Source organism: Anomaloglossus baeobatrachus, chromosome 2 (assembly GCF_048569485.1).
Source record: "Anomaloglossus baeobatrachus isolate aAnoBae1 chromosome 2, aAnoBae1.hap1, whole genome shotgun sequence".
NCBI lineage: Eukaryota > Metazoa > Chordata > Amphibia > Anura > Aromobatidae > Anomaloglossus > Anomaloglossus baeobatrachus.
This window is the reverse complement of record NC_134354.1, coordinates 356352329-356368573: the sequence shown is the minus strand read 5'-3', so window position 1 is coordinate 356368573 and position 16245 is coordinate 356352329. Positions and strand designations below refer to the sequence as shown.

The following is a 16245-nucleotide window of genomic DNA, read 5'->3' as shown; positions in this document are numbered from 1 at the left end:
AGGTCCCGGGTTCAATCCCAAGTAAATCAAGCCGTTTTTGCTGTTGAAGTAATTTGCTATCAACCTGTAACATATGAAATTCTTGGTTTTGTTGCCAACTGATAATATATTTTGGCTTCCATCACCAAGAGAACTACGATTTTGGGTTTCTTTTTTATTGACCATTTTAGCAGAAAACATAATCCCATATTATAAAAATCCTGTTTGTTTCAAAATATATAGTTCCTTTAAATACAAAAGCAAACGACTAAACTATGTAGAAAAAAGTAACACATTCAATATAAACTTCAATTTAAGCAAAATCCCTTTGTAGGAATAAAACTGGTAAAATATGTAATAAAAATTGTAAATGTTTCATTAACCAAAAATACTTTCCTTCAGCAATAAAAAGGCCCCGTCAGTCACAATTCTGCTCTGCTAGCCAATACACAGTAACTTTTTGTCAGGCTTTATAGTGTAGTGGTCATCACGTCTGCTTAACACGCAGTAGGTCCTGGGTTCAATCACCAGTTAAACCAATCTGTTCTTAGTGTTGAAATAATACGCTATCCAACTACAATATATGAAGTTCTCGGCTTTGTTGCCGAATGACGGGATGTTTTGGCTTCCATCACAAACAGAACTACAAATTATTTTTTTTCCCCTGGTGGTCAAAACTCGTCTCTAAATGCCATTACTTTGCAGGATTTCATAGCTTTCATAGTGGAGTGGTCATCACGTCTACTTCACACGCAGTAGGTCCTGGGTTCAATCACCAGTAAAAACAATCCGTTTTCGCTGTTGAAGTAATTTGCTATCAACCTGTAATATATGAAATTCTTGGTTTTGTTGCCAACTGATAATATATTTTGGCTTCCATCACCAAGAGAACTACGATTTTGGGTTTCTTTTTTATTGACCATTTTAGCAGAAAACATAATCCCATGTTATAAAAATCCTGTTTGTTTCAAAATATATAGTTCCCATAAATACAAAAGCAAAAGACCAAACTATGGAGAAAAAAGTAACACATTCAATATAAACTTCAATTTAAGCAAACTCCCTTTGTAGGAATAAAACTGGTAAAATATGTAATAACAATTGTAAATGTTTCATTAACCAAAAATACTTTCCTTCAGCAATAAAAAGGCCCCGTCAGTCACAATTCTGCTCTGCTAGCCAATACACAGTAATTTGCCATCAGGTTTCATAGAGTAGTGGTCATCACGTCTGCTTAACACGCAGAAGGTCCTGCGTTCAATCTCCAGTAAAACCAATCTGTTCTTCGTGTTGAAATAAGACCCAATTAAACTACAATATTTGAAGTTCTTGGCTTTGTTGCCGAATGATGGGATGTTTTGGCTTCCATCACCAACAGAGCTACGAATTTGGTTTTTTTTTCCCTGGCGGTCAAAACTCGTCTCTAATTGCCATTTCTTTGCAGGCTTTCAAAGGTTTCATAGTGTAGTGGAAATCACGTCTGCTTTACACGCAGAAGGTCCTGGGTTCAATCCCCAGTGAAACCCATGTGTTCTTGGTGTTGAAATAATGCCCTATCAACCTGCAGTATATAAAGTTCTTGGCTTTGTTGCCGAATAACGGGATGTTTTAGCTTCCATCACCAACAGAGCTACGAATTTGTTTTTTTTCCCCTGGCGGTCAAAACACGACTCTAATTGCCATTACTTTGCAGGATTTCAAAGGTTTCATAGTGTAGTTTTCATCACGTCTGCTTTACACGCAGAAGGTCCTGGGTTCATTTCCTAGAGAAACCAATCTGTTTTTGGTGTTGAAGAAATTTCCTATCGACTTGTAATATCTGAAATTCTTGGTTTCGTTGCCAAATGACAATACATTTTGGCTTCCATCACAAAGAGAACTACGATTTTGGGTTTCTTTTTTATTGACCATTTTAGCAGAAAACATAATCCCATATTATAAAAATCCTATTTGTTTTAAAATATATAGTTCCCATAAATACAAAAGCAAATGACTAAACTATGTAGAAAAAAGTAACACATTCAATAAAAACTTCAATTTAAGCAAACTCCCTTTGTAGGAATAAAACTAGTAAAATATATAATAAAAATTGTAAATGTTTCATTAACCAAAAATACTTTCCTTCAGCAATAAAATGGCCCCGTCAGTCACAATTCTGCTCTGCTAGCCAATACACAGTAACTTTTCGTCAGGTTTCACAGTGTAGTGGTCATCACGTTTGCTTAACACGCAGAAGGTCCTGGGTTCAATCCCCAGTGAAATTAATCTGTTCTCAGTGTTGAAATAATACGCTAGCCAACTACAATATATAAAGTTCTCGGCTTTGTTGCCGAATGATGGGATGTTTTGGCTTCCATCACAAACAGAACTACAAATTATTTTTTTTTTTTTTTTCCCCTGGCGGTCACAACTCGTCTCTAAATGCCATTACTTTGCAGGGTTTCACAGCTTTCATAGTGGAGTGGTCATCACGTCTACTTCACATGCAGAAGGTCCTGGGTTCAATTCCCAGTAAAACAAGCCGTTTTTGCTGTTGAAGTAATTTGCTATCAACCTGTAACATATGAAATTCTTTGTTTTGTTGCCAACTGATAATATATTCTGGCTTTTATCACCAAGAGAACTACGATTTTTGGTTTCTTTTTTATTGACCATTTTAGCAGAAAACATAATCCCATATTATAAAAATCCTGTTTGTTTCAAAATATATAGTTCCTTTAAATACAAAAGCAAACAACTAAATTATGTGGAAAAAAGTAACACATTCAATGTAAACTTCCTTTTAAGCAAAAACCCTTTGTAGGAATAAAACTGGTAAAATATGTAATAAAAATTGTAAATGTTTCATTAACAAAAAATACTTTCCTCCAGCAATAAAAAGGCCCGTCAGTCACAATTCTGCTCTGCTAGCCAATACACAGTAACTTTCCATCAGGTTTCATAGAGTAGTGGTCATCACGTCTGCTTAACACGCAGAAGGTCCTGCGTTCAATCCCCAGTAAAACCAATCTGTTCTTGTTGGTGAAATAATACTCAATTAAACTACAACATTTGAAGCTCTTGGCTTTGTTGCCGAATGATGGGAGGTAATTTGCTATCAACCTGTAACATATGAAATTCTTTCTTTTTTTGCCAACTGATAATATATTTTGGCTTCCATCACCAAGAGAACTACGATTTTGGGTTTCTTTTTTATTGACCATTTTAGCAGAAAACATAATCCCATATTATAAAAATCCTGTTTGTTTCAAAATATATAGTTCCTTTAAATACAAAAGCAAACAACTAAACTATGTGGAAAAAAGTAATACATTCAATGTAAACTTCCTTTTAAGCAAAATCCCTTTGTAGGAATAAAACTGGTAAAATATGTAATAAAAATTGTAAATGTTTCATTAACCAAAAATACTTTCCTTCAGCAATAAAAAGGCCGCGTCAGTCACAATTCTGCTCTGCTAGCCAATACACAGTAACTTCCCATCAGGTTTCATAGAGTAGTGGTCATCACGTCTGCTTAACACGCAGAAGGTCCTGCGTTCAATCCCCAGTAAAACCAATATGTTCTTGGTGTTGAAATAATACTCAATTAAACTACAATACATGAAGTTCTTGGCTTTGTTGATGAATGATGGGAAGTAATTTGCTATCAACCTGTAACATATGAAATTCTTGGTTTTGTTGCCAACTGATAATATATTTTGGCTTCCCTCACCAAGAGAACTACGATTTTGGGTTTCTTTTTTATTGACCATTTTAGCAGAAAACATAATCCCATATTATAAAAATCCTGTTTGTTTCAAAATATATAGTTCCTTTAAATACAAAAGTAAACAACTAAACTATGTGGAAAAAAGTAACACATTCAATGTAAACTTCCTTTTAAGCAAAATCCCTTTGTAGGAATAAAACTGGTAAAATATGTAATAAAAATTGTAAATGTTTCATTAACCAAAAATACTTTCCTTCAGCAATAAAAAGGCCCCGTCAGTCACAATTCTGCTCTGCTAGCCAATACACAGTAACTTCCCATCAGGTTTCATAGAGTAGTGGTCATCACGTCTGCTTAACACGCAGAAGGTCCTGCGTTCAATCCCCAGTAAAACCAATCTGTTCTTGGTGTTGAAATAATACTCAATTAAACTACAATATATGTAGTTCTTGGCTTTGTTGCTGAATGATGGGATGTTTTGGCTTCCATCCCCAACAGAGCTACGAATTTGTTTTTTTTTTTCCCTGGCGGTCAAAACTCGTCTCTAATTGCCATTACTTTGCAGGCGTTCAAAGGTTTCATAGTGTAGTGGAAATCACGTCTGCTTTACATGCAGAAGGTCCTGGGTTCAATCCCCAGTGAAACCCATGTGTTCTTGGTGTTGAAGTAATCCCCTATCAACCTGCAGTATATAAAGTTCTCGGCTTTGTTGCCGAATAATGGGATGTTTTAGCTTCCATCACCAACAGAGCTACGAATTTGTTTTTTTTCCCCTGGCGGTCAAAACTCATCTCTAATTGCCATTACTTTGCAGAATTTCAAAGGTTTCATAGTGTAGTGGTCATCACGTCTGCTTCTCACACTCAGAAGGTCCTGGATTCAATCCCCAGTGAAACCAATCTGTTTTTGGTGTTGAAGTAATTTCCTATCGACTTGTAATTTGTGAAATTCTTGGTTTCGTTGCCAAATGACAATACATTTTGGCTTCCATCACAAAGAGAACTACGATTTTGGGTTTCTTTTTTATTGACCATTTTAGCAGAAAACATAATCCCATATTATAAAAATCCTATTTGTTTCAAAATATATAGTTCCCATAAATACAAAAGCAAAAGACCAAACTATGGAGAAAAAAGTAACACATTCAATATAAACTTCAATTTAAGCAAAATCCCTTTGTAGGAATAAAACTGGTAAAATATGTAATAATAATTGTAAATGTTTCATTAACCAAAAATACTTTCCTTCAGCAATAAAAAGGCGCCGTCAGTCACAATTCTGCTCTGCTAGCCAATACACAGTAACTTTCCATCAGGTTTTATAGAGTAGTGGTCATCACGTCTGCTTAACACGCAGAAGGTCCTGCGTTGAATCCCCAGTAAAACCAATCTGTTCTTGTTGGTGAAATAATACTCAATAAAACTACAATATTTGAAGCTCTTGGCTTTGTTGCCGAATGATGGGAGGTAATTTGCTATCAACCTGTAACATATGAAATTCTTTCTTTTTTTGCCAACTGATAATATATTTTGGCTTCCATCACCAAGAGAACTACGATTTTGGGTTTCTTTTTTATTGACCATTTTAGCAGAAAACATAATCCCATATTATAAAAATCCTGTTTGTTTCAAAATATATAGTTCCTTTAAATACAAAAGCAAACAACTAAACTATGTGGAAAAAAGTAACACTTTGAATGTAAACTTCCTTTTAAGCAAAATCCCTTTGTAGGAATAAAACTGGTAAAATATGTAATAAAAATTGTAAATGTTTCATTAACCAAAAATACTTTCCTTCAGCAATAAAAAGGCCGCGTCAGTCACAATTCTGCTCTGCTAGCCAAAACACAGTAACTTCCCATCAGGTTTCATAGAGTAGTGGTCATCACGTCTGCTTAACACGCATAAGGTCCTGCGTTCAATCCCCAGTAAAACCAATCTGTTCTTGGTGTTGAAATAATACTCAATTAAACTACAATATATGAAGTTCTTGGCTTTGTTGATGAATGATGGGAAGTAATTTGCTATCAACCTGTAACATATGAAATTCTTGGTTTTGTTGCCAGCTGATAATATATTTTGGCTTCCCTCACCAAGAGAACTACGATTTTGGGTTTCTTTTTTATTGACCATTTTAGCAGAAATCATAATCCCATATTATAAAAATCCTGTTTGTTTCAAAATATATAGTTCCTTTAAATACAAAAGCAAACAACTAAACTATGTGGAAAAAAGTAACACATTCAATGTAAACTTCCTTTTAAGCAAAATCCCTTTGTAGGAATAAAACTGGTAAAATATGTAATAAAAATTGTAAATGTTTCATTAACCAAAAATACTTTCCTTCAGCAATAAAAGGCCCCGTCAGTCACAATTCTGCTCTGCTAGCCAATACACAGTAACTTCCCATCAGGTTTCATAGAGTAGTGGTCATCACGTCTGCTTAACACGCAGAAGGTCCTGCGTTCAATCCCCAGTAAAACCAATCTGTTCTTGGTGTTGAAATAATACTCAATTAAACTACAATATATGAAGTTCTTGGCTTTGTTGCTGAATGATGAGATGTTTTGGCTTCCATCCCCAACAGAGCTACGAATTTGTTTTTTTTTTTCCTGGCGGTCAAAACTCATCTCTAATTGCCATTACTTTGCAGAATTTCAAAGGTTTCATAGTGTAGTGGTCATCACGTCTGCTTCACACGCAGAAGGTCCTGGATTCAATCCCCAGTGAAACCAATCTGTTTTTGGTGTTGAAGTAATTTCCTATCGACTTGTAATTTGTGAAATTCTTGGTTTCGTTGCCAAATGACAATACATTTCGGCTTCCCTCACCAAGAGAACTACTATTTTGGGTTTCTTTTTTATTGACCATTTTAGCAGAAAACATAATCCCATATTATAAAAATCCTGTTTGTTTCAAAATATATAGTTCCTTTAAATACAAAAGCAAACAACTAAACTATGTGGAAAAAAGTAACACATTCAATGTAAACTTCCTTTTAAGCAAAATCCCTTTGTAGGAATAAAACTGGTAAAATATGTAATAAAAATTGTAAATGTTTCATTAACCAAAAATACTTTCCTTCAGCAATAAAAAGGCCCCGTCAGTCACAATTCTTCTCTGCTAGCCAATACACAGTAACTTTCCATCAGGTTTCATAGAGTAGTGGTCATCACGTCTGCATAACACGCAGAATGTCCTGCGTTCAACCCCCAGTAAAACCATTCTGTTCTTTGTGTTTAAATAATACTCAATTAAACTACAATATATGAAGTTCTTGGCTTTGTTGCCGAATGATGGGATGTTTTGGCTTCCATCCCCAACAGAGCTACGAATTTGTTTTTTTTTTTCTCTGGCGGTCAAAACTCGTCTCTAATTGCCATTACTTTGCAGTCTTTCAAAGGTTTCATAGTGTAGTGGAAATCACGTCTGCTTTACACGCAGAAGGTCCTGGGTTCAATCCTCAGTGAAACCCATGTGTTCTTGGTGTTGAAATAATCCCCTATCAACCTGCAGTATATAAAGTTCTTGGCTTTGTTGCCGAATAACGGGATGTTTTAGCTTCCATCACCAACAAAGCTACGAATTGGTTTTTTTTCCCCTGGCGGTCAAAACTTGTCTCTAATTGCCATTACTTTGCAGTATTTCAAATGTTTCAAAGTGTAGTGGTCATCACATATGCTTAACACGCAGAAGGTCCTGGGTTCAATCCCCAGTGAAACCAATCTGTTCTTAGTGTTGAAATAATACGCTATCCAACTACAATATATGAAGTTCTCGGCATTGTTGCCGAATGACGGTATGTTTTGGCTTCCATCACAAACAGAACTACAAATAATTTTTTTTTTTTTCCCCTGGCGGTCAAAACTCGTCTTTAAATGCCATTACTTTGCAGTATTTCACAGGTTTCATAGTGGAGTGGTCATCACGTCTACTTCACATGCAGAAGGTCCTGGGTTCTATCCCCAGTAAAAACAAGACGTTTTCGCTGTTGAAGTAATTTGCTATCAACCTGTAATATATGAAATTCTTGGTTTTATTGCCAACTGATAATATATTTTGGCTTCCATCACCAAGAGAACTACGATTTTGGGTTTCTTTTTTATTGACAATTTTAGCAGAAAACATAATCCCATATTATAAAAATCCTGTTTGTTTCAAAATATATAGTTCCTTTAAATACAAAAGCAAACAACTAAACTATGTGGAAAAAAGTAAAACATTCAATGTAAACTTCCTTTTAAGCAAAATCTCTTTGTAGGAATAAAACTGGTAAAATATGTAATAAAAATTGTAAATGTTTCATTAACCAAAAATACTTTCCTTCAGCAATAAAAAGGCCCCGTCAGTCACAATTCTGCTCTGCTAGCCAATACACAGTAACTTTCCATCAGGTTTCACAGAGTAGTGGTCATCACGTCTGCTTAACACGCAGAAGGTCCTGCGTTCAATCCCCAGTAAAACCAATCTGTTCTTGTTGGTGAAATAATACTCAATTAAACTACAACATTTGAAGCTCTTGGCTTTGTTGCCGAATGATGGGAGGTAATTTGCTATCAACCTGTAACATATGAAATTCTTTCTTTTTTTGCCAACTGATAATATATTTTGGCTTCCATCACCAAGAGAACTACGATTTTGGGTTTCTTTTTTATTGACCATTTTAGCAGAAAACATAATCCCATATTATAAAAATCCTGTTTGTTTCAAAATATATAGTTCCTTTAAATACAAAAGCAAACAACTAAACTATGTGGAAAAAAGTAATACATTCAATGTAAACTTCCTTTTAAGCAAAATCCCTTTGTAGGAATAAAACTGGTAAAATATGTAATAAAAATTGTAAATGTTTCATTAACCAAAAATACTTTCCTTCAGCAATAAAAAGGCCGCGTCAGTCACAATTCTGCTCTGCTAGCCAATACACAGTAACTTCCCATCAGGTTTCATAGAGTAGTGGTCATCACGTCTGCTTAACACGCATAAGGTCCTGCGTTCAATCCCCAGTAAAACCAATATGTTCTTGGTGTTGAAATAATACTCAATTAAACTACAATACATGAAGTTCTTGGCTTTGTTGATGAATGATGGGAAGTAATTTGCTATCAACCTGTAACATATGAAATTCTTGGTTTTGTTGCCAACTGATAATATATTTTGGCTTCCCTCACCAAGAGAACTACGATTTTGGGTTTCTTTTTTTATTGACCATTTTAGCAGAAAACATAATCCCATATTATAAAAATCCTGTTTGTTTCAAAATATATAGTTCCTTTAAATACAAAAGTAAACAACTAAACTATGTGGAAAAAAGTAACACATTCAATGTAAACTTCCTTTTAAGCAAAATCCCTTTGTAGGAATAAAACTGGTAAAATATGTAATAAAAATTGTAAATGTTTCATTAACCAAAAATACTTTCCTTCAGCAATAAAAAGGCCCCGTCAGTCACAATTCTGCTCTGCTAGCCAATACACAGTAACTTCCCATCAGGTTGCATAGAGTAGTGGACATCACGTCTGCTTAACACGCAGAAGATCCTGCGTTCAATCCCCAGTAAAACCAATCTGTTCTTGGTGTTGAAATAATACTCAATTAAACTACAATATATGAAGTTCTTGGCTTTGTTGCTGAATGATGGGATGTTTTGGCTTCCATCCCCAACAGAGCTACGAATTTGTTTTTTTTTTTTCCCTGGCGGTCAAAACTCGTCTCTAATTGCCATTACTTTGCAGGCTTTCAAAGGTTTCATAGTGTAGTGGAAATCACGTCTGCTTTACACGCAGAAGGTCCTGGGTTCAATCCCCAGTGAAACCCATGTGTTCTTGGTGTTGAAGAAATCCCCTATCAACCTGCAGTATATAAAGTTCTTGGTTTTGTTGCCGAATAATGGGATGTTTTAGCTTCCATCACCAACAGAGCTACGAATTTGTTTTTTTTCCCCTGGCGGTCAAAACTCATCTCTAATTGCCATTACTTTGCAGAATTTCAAAGGTTTCATAGTGTAGTGGTCATCACGTCTGCTTCTCACACTCAGAAGGTCCTGGATTCAATCCCCAGTGAAACCAATCTGTTTTTGGTGTTGAAGTAATTTCCTATCGACTTGTAATTTGTGAAATTCTTGGTTTCGTTGCCAAATGACAATACATTTTGGCTTCCATCACAAAGAGAACTACGATTTTGGGTTTCTTTTTTATTGACCATTTTAGCAGAAAACATAATCCCATATTATAAAAATCCTATTTGTTTCAAAATATATAGTTCCCATAAATACAAAAGCAAAAGACCAAACTATGGAGAAAAAAGTAACACATTCAATATAAACTTCAATTTAAGCAAAATCCCTTTGTAGGAATAAAACTGGTAAAATATGTAATAATAATTGTAAATGTTTCATTAACCAAAAATACTTTCCTTCAGCAATAAAAAGGCGCCGTCAGTCACAATTCTGCTCTGCTAGCCAATACACAGTAACTTTCCATCAGGTTTTATAGAGTAGTGGTCATCACGTCTGCTTAACACGCAGAAGGTCCTGCGTTCAATCCCCAGTAAAGCCAATCTGTTCTTGTTGGTGAAATAATACTCAATAAAACTACAATATTTGAAGCTCTTGGCTTTGTTGCCGAATGATGGGAGGTAATTTGCTATCAACCTGTAACATATGAAATTCTTTCTTTTTTTGCCAACTGATAATATATTTTGGCTTCCATCACCAAGAGAACTACGATTTTGGGTTTCTTTTTTATTGACCATTTTAGCAGAAAACATAATCCCATATTATAAAAATCCTGTTTGTTTCAAAATATATAGTTCCTTTAAATACAAAAGCAAACAACTAAACTATGTGGAAAAAAGTAACACATTCAATGTAAACTTCCTTTTAAGCAAAATCCCTTTGTAGGAATAAAACTGGTAAAATATGTAATAAAAATTGTAAATGTTTCATTAACCAAAAATACTTTCCTTCAGCAATAAAAGGCCCCGTCAGTCACAATTCTGCTCTGCTAGCCAATACACAGTAACTTCCCATCAGGTTTCATAGAGTAGTGGTCATCACGTCTGCTTAACACGCAGAAGGTCCTGCGTTCAATCCCCAGTAAAACCAATCTGTTCTTGGTGTTGAAATAATACTCAATTAAACTACAATATATGAAGTTCTTGGCTTTGTTGCTGAATGATGAGATGTTTTGGCTTCCATCCCCAACAGAGCTACGAATTTGTTTTTTTTTTTCCTGGCGGTCAAAACTCATCTCTAATTGCCATTACTTTGCAGAATTTCAAAGGTTTCATAGTGTAGTGGTCATCACGTCTGCTTCACACGCAGAAGGTCCTGGATTCAATCCCCAGTGAAACCAATCTGTTTTTGGTGTTGAAGTAATTTCCTATCGACTTGTAATTTGTGAAATTCTTGGTTTCGTTGCCAAATGACAATACATTTTGGCTTCCATCACAAAGAGAACTACGATTTTGGGTTTCTTTTTTATTGACCATTTTAGCAGAAAACATAATCCCATATTATAAAAATCCTATTTGTTTCAAAATATATAGTTCCCATAAATACAAAAGCAAAAGACCAAACTATGGAGAAAAAAGTAACACATTCAATATAAACTTCAATTTAAGCAAAATCCCTTTGTAGGAATAAAACTGGTAAAATATGTAATAATAATTGTAAATGTTTCATTAACCAAAAATACTTTCCTTCAGCAATAAAAAGGCGCCGTCAGTCACAATTCTGCTCTGCTAACCAATACACAGTAACTTTTCGTCAGGTTTCATAGTGTAGTGGTCATCACGTCTGCTTTACACGCAGAAGGTCCTGGGTTCAATCCCCAGTGAAACCAATCTTTTCTTAGTGTTGAAATAGTACGCTATCCAACTACAATATATGAAGTTCTCGGCATTGTTGCCGAATGACGGTATGTTTTGGCTTCCATCACAAACAGAACTACAAATTATTTTTTTTTTTTTCCCTTGGCGGTCAAAACTCGTCTCTAAAAGCCATTACTTCGCAGGATTTCACAGGTTTCATAGTGGAGTGGTCTTCACGTCTATTTCACACGCAGAAGGTCCTGGTTTCAATCCCCAGTAAAAACAAGCCTTTTTTGCTGTTGAAGTAATTTGCTATCAACCTGTAATATATGAAATTCTTGGTTTTGTTGCCAACTGATAATATATTTCGGCTTCCCTCACCAAGAGAACTACTATTTTGGGTTTCTTTTTTATTGACCATTTTAGCAGAAAACATAATCCCATATTATAAAAATCCTGTTTGTTTCAAAATATATAGTTCCTTTAAATACAAAAGCAAACAACTAAACTATGTGGAAAAAAGTAACACATTCAATGTAAACTTCCTTTTAAGCAAAATCCCTTTGTAGGAATAAAACTGGTAAAATATGTAATAAAAATTGTAAATGTTTCATTAACCAAAAATACTTTCCTTCAGCAATAAAAAGGCCCCGTCAGTCACAATTCTTCTCTGCTAGCCAATACACAGTAACTTTCCATCAGGTTTCATAGAGTAGTGGTCATCACGTCTGCATAACACGCAGAATGTCCTGCGTTCAACCCCCAGTAAAACCATTCTGTTCTTGGTGTTTAAATAATACTCAATTAAACTACAATATATGAAGTTCTTGGCTTTGTTGCCGAATGATGGGATGTTTTGGCTTCCATCCCCAACAGAGCTACGAATTTGTTTTTTTTTTCCCTGGCGGTCAAAACTCGTCTCTAATTGCCATTACTTTGCAGTCTTTCAAAGGTTTCATAGTGTAGTGGAAATCACGTCTGCTTTACACGCAGAAGGTCCTGGGTTCAATCCTCAGTGAAACCCATGTGTTCTTGGTGTTGAAATAATCCCCTATCAACCTGCAGTATATAAAGTTCTTGGCTTTGTTGCCGAATAACGGGATGTTTTAGCTTCCATCACCAACAAAGCTACGAATTTGGTTTTTTTCCCCTGGCGGTCAAAACTTGTCTCTAATTGCCATTACTTTGCAGGATTTCAAATGTTTCAAAGTGTAGTGGTCATCACATATGCTTAACACGCAGAAGGTCCTGGGTTCAATCCCCAGTGAAACCAATCTGTTCTTAGTGTTGAAATAATACGCTATCCAACTACAATATATGAAGTTCTCGGCATTGTTGCCGAATGACGGTATGTTTTGGCTTCCATCACAAACAGAACTACAAATAATTTTTTTTTTTTCCCCTGGCGGTCAAAACTCGTCTTTAAATGCCATTACTTTGCAGTATTTCACAGGTTTCATAGTGGAGTGGTCATCACGTCTACTTCACATGCAGAAGGTCCTGGGTTCTATCCCCAGTAAAAACAAGCCGTTTTCGCTGTTGAAGTAATTTGCTATCAACCTGTAATATATGAAATTCTTGGTTTTATTGCCAACTGATAATATATTTTGGCTTCCATCACCAAGAGAAATTCTTGATTTCGTTGCCAAATGACAATACATTTTGGCTTCCATCACAAAGAGAACTACGATTTTGGGTTTCTTTTTTATTAACCATTTTAGCAGAAAACATAATTCCATATTATAAAAATCCTATTTGTTTCAAAATATATAGTTTACATAAATACTAAAGCAAAAGACCAAACTATGTAGAAAAAAGTAACACATTCAATATAAACTTCAATTTAAGCAAAATCCTTTTGTAGGAATAAAACTGGTAAAATATGTAATAATATTTGTAAATGTTTCATTAACCAAAAATACTTTCCTTCAGCAATAAAAAGGCCCCGTCAGTCACAATTCTGCTCTGCTAGCGAATACACAGTAACTTATCGTCAGGTTTCATAGTGTAGTGGTCATCACGTCTGCTTAACACGCAGAAGGTCCTGCGTTCAATCCCCAGTAAAACCAATCTGTTCTTGGTGTTGAAATAATACTCAGTTAATCTACGATATATGAAGTTCTTGGCTTTGTTGCCGAATAACGGGATGTTTTAGCTTCCATCACCAACAGAGCTACGAATTTGTTTTTTTTTCCCTGGCGGTCAAAACTCGTCTCTAATTGCCATTACTTTGCAGGCTTTCAAAGGTTTCATAGTGTAGTGGAATTCACGTCTGCTTTACACGCAGAAGGTCCTGGGTTCAATCCCCAGTAAAACCCATGTTTTCTTGGTGTTGAAATAATCCCCTATCAACCTGCAGTATATAAAGTTCTTGGCTTTGTTGCTGAATAACGGGATGTTTTAGCTTCCATCACCAACAGAGCTACGAATTTGTTTTTTTTCCCCTGGCGGTCAAAACTCGTCTCTAGTTGCCATTATTTTGCAGGATTTCAAAGGTTTCATAGTGTAGTGGTCATCACGTCTGCTTCACACGCAGAAAGTCCTGGGTTCAATCCCCAGTGAAACCAATCTGTTTTTGGTGTTGAAGTAATTTCCTATCGACTTGTAATATGTGAAATTCTTGGTTTCGTTGCCAAATGACAATACATTTTGGCTTCCATCACAAAGAGAACTACGATTTTGGGTTTCTTTTTTATTGACCATTTTAGCAGAAAACATAATCCCATATTATAAAAATCCTATTTGTTTCAAAATATATAGTTCCCATAAATACAAAAGCAAAAGACCAAACTATGGAGAAAAAAGTAACACATTCAATATAAACTTCAATTTAAGCAAAATCCCTTTGTAGGAATAAAACTGGTAAAATATGTAATAATAATTGTAAATGTTTCATTAACAAAAAATACTTTCCTTTAGCAATAAAAAGGCCCCGTCAGTCACAATTCTTCTCTGCTAGCCAATACACAGTAACTTTTCGTCAGGTTTCATAGTGTAGTGGTCATCACGTCTGCTTAGCATGCAGAAAGTGCTGGGTTCAATCCCCAATGAAACCAATCTGTTCTTAGTGTTGAAATATTACGCTATCCAACTGCAATATATGAAGTTCTCGGCATTGTTGCCGAATGACGGTATGTTTTGGCTTCCATCACAAACAGAACTACAAATTATTTTATTTTTTTCCCCTGGCGGTCAAAACTCGTCTCTAAATGCCATTACTTTGCAGGATTTCACAGGTTTCATAGTGGAGTGGTCATCACGTCTACTTCACACGCAGAAGGTCCTGGGTTCAATCCCCAGTAGAGTTGAGCGCGGTTCGTGGTTCGTGGTTCTCCAGTTCTAGGCTCGAGTGATTTTGGGGCATGTTCTAGATCGAACTAGAACTCGAGCTTTTTGCAAAAGCTCGATAGTTCTAGAAACGTTCGAAAACGGTTCTAGCAGCAAAAAAACAGCTAAATCCTAGCTTGGTTTCTGCTGTAATAGTGTAAGTCACTCTGTGAATCACACTATTATGACATTTCAGTGTATAGTGTGCGTGAACAGCGCCTTCAGATCACTGCTGTTTGTATAATGGCGATCGCCATTTTTTTTTTTTTCTTGTCTTCCTTCCCTAAGCGCGCGCGTCTTGTGGGGCGGGCCAGCATGTCAGCCAATCCCAGACACACACACAGCTAAGTGGACTTTGAGCCAGAGAAGCAACGGCATGTGTGATAGGATGTCCATGTCACATGTCCCTGCATTATAAAACCGGACATTTTTTTCCAGGACGGCATTATCTGCCTTCTGCGTCTTTGGTGTCAGACATCACTGTCGCAGCTCCGTCCTTCTGAGTCCTATAGCCGATACAGCTGTATGCGCTGCATACACAGCGTTAGACAGCATAGGGAGAGCACTTTATAGCAGTCCTTTTAAGGGCTCAAACCGGCAGGGTCAGAGTTAAGGTGACAGGTCCTGAAAACAGCGCCAGCGTCTGTGCAGCTAAGGTCAGGGATTTCCTCCCTTCATTTCACCATTAGGAGGGAATAGAAAGGCAGGCTTCCATTCCACTACCCAGAGCACCAAAATCCTGCCACTGTACCCTCTTGTCCTCTGCACACTCCAACTCATAACTAAGCCATTATACTAGCAAACACTCAGTGTACCTAGTGGCATCCTATCTGTGGCTATTGGACTTTGCTATAGTCCCACTAGTGCAAAGACATTTGCAGAGCGCGTCTGCCTGCATTGCACACTCCAACTTTTTTAAACTAAGCAATTTTACTAGCAAACACTCAGTGTACCTAGTGGCATCCTAAACGTGGCTATTGGACTTTGCTATAGTCCCACTAGTGCAAAGACATTTGCAGAGCACGTCTGCCTGCATTGCACACTCCAACTTTTTTAAACTAAGCCATTATACTAGCAAACACTCAGTGTACCTAGTGGCATCCTAAACGTGGCTATTGGACTTTGCTATAGTCCCACTAGTGCAAAGACATTTGCAGAGCACGTCTGCCTGCATTGCACACTCAAACTTTTTTAAACTAAGCAATTTTACTATCAAACACTCAGTGTACCTAGTGGCATTCTAAACATGGCTATTGGACTTTGCTATAGTCCCACTAGTGCAAAGACATTTGCAGAGCACGTCTGCCTGCATTGCACACTCAAACTTTTTTAAACTAAGCAATTTTACTAGCAAACACTCAGTGTACCTAGTGGCATCCTAAACGTGGCTATTGGACTTTGCTATAGTCCCACTAGTGC

General features: G+C 36.3%; 5 non-coding genes across 5 annotated transcripts; all 5 read left to right on the top strand.

Annotated features, from left to right (window-relative positions):
- Positions 1-1432: 1432 nt before the first annotated feature.
- Positions 1433-1505, top strand: TRNAV-UAC (transfer RNA valine (anticodon UAC)). Its single transcript has one exon. It is a non-coding gene; the product is annotated as a tRNA-Val (tRNA).
- A 2757-nt stretch (positions 1506-4262) lies between these two features.
- On the top strand, positions 4263-4335 carry TRNAV-UAC (transfer RNA valine (anticodon UAC)). The gene has a single exon. It is a non-coding gene; the product is annotated as a tRNA-Val (tRNA).
- A 5096-nt stretch (positions 4336-9431) lies between these two features.
- Positions 9432-9504, top strand: TRNAV-UAC (transfer RNA valine (anticodon UAC)). The gene has a single exon. It is a non-coding gene; the product is annotated as a tRNA-Val (tRNA).
- Positions 9505-11458: 1954 nt separating this feature from the next.
- Positions 11459-11531, top strand: TRNAV-UAC (transfer RNA valine (anticodon UAC)). The gene has a single exon. It is a non-coding gene; the product is annotated as a tRNA-Val (tRNA).
- A 2951-nt stretch (positions 11532-14482) lies between these two features.
- Positions 14483-14555, top strand: TRNAA-AGC (transfer RNA alanine (anticodon AGC)). Its single transcript has one exon. It is a non-coding gene; the product is annotated as a tRNA-Ala (tRNA).
- Positions 14556-16245: the final 1690 nt, after the last annotated feature.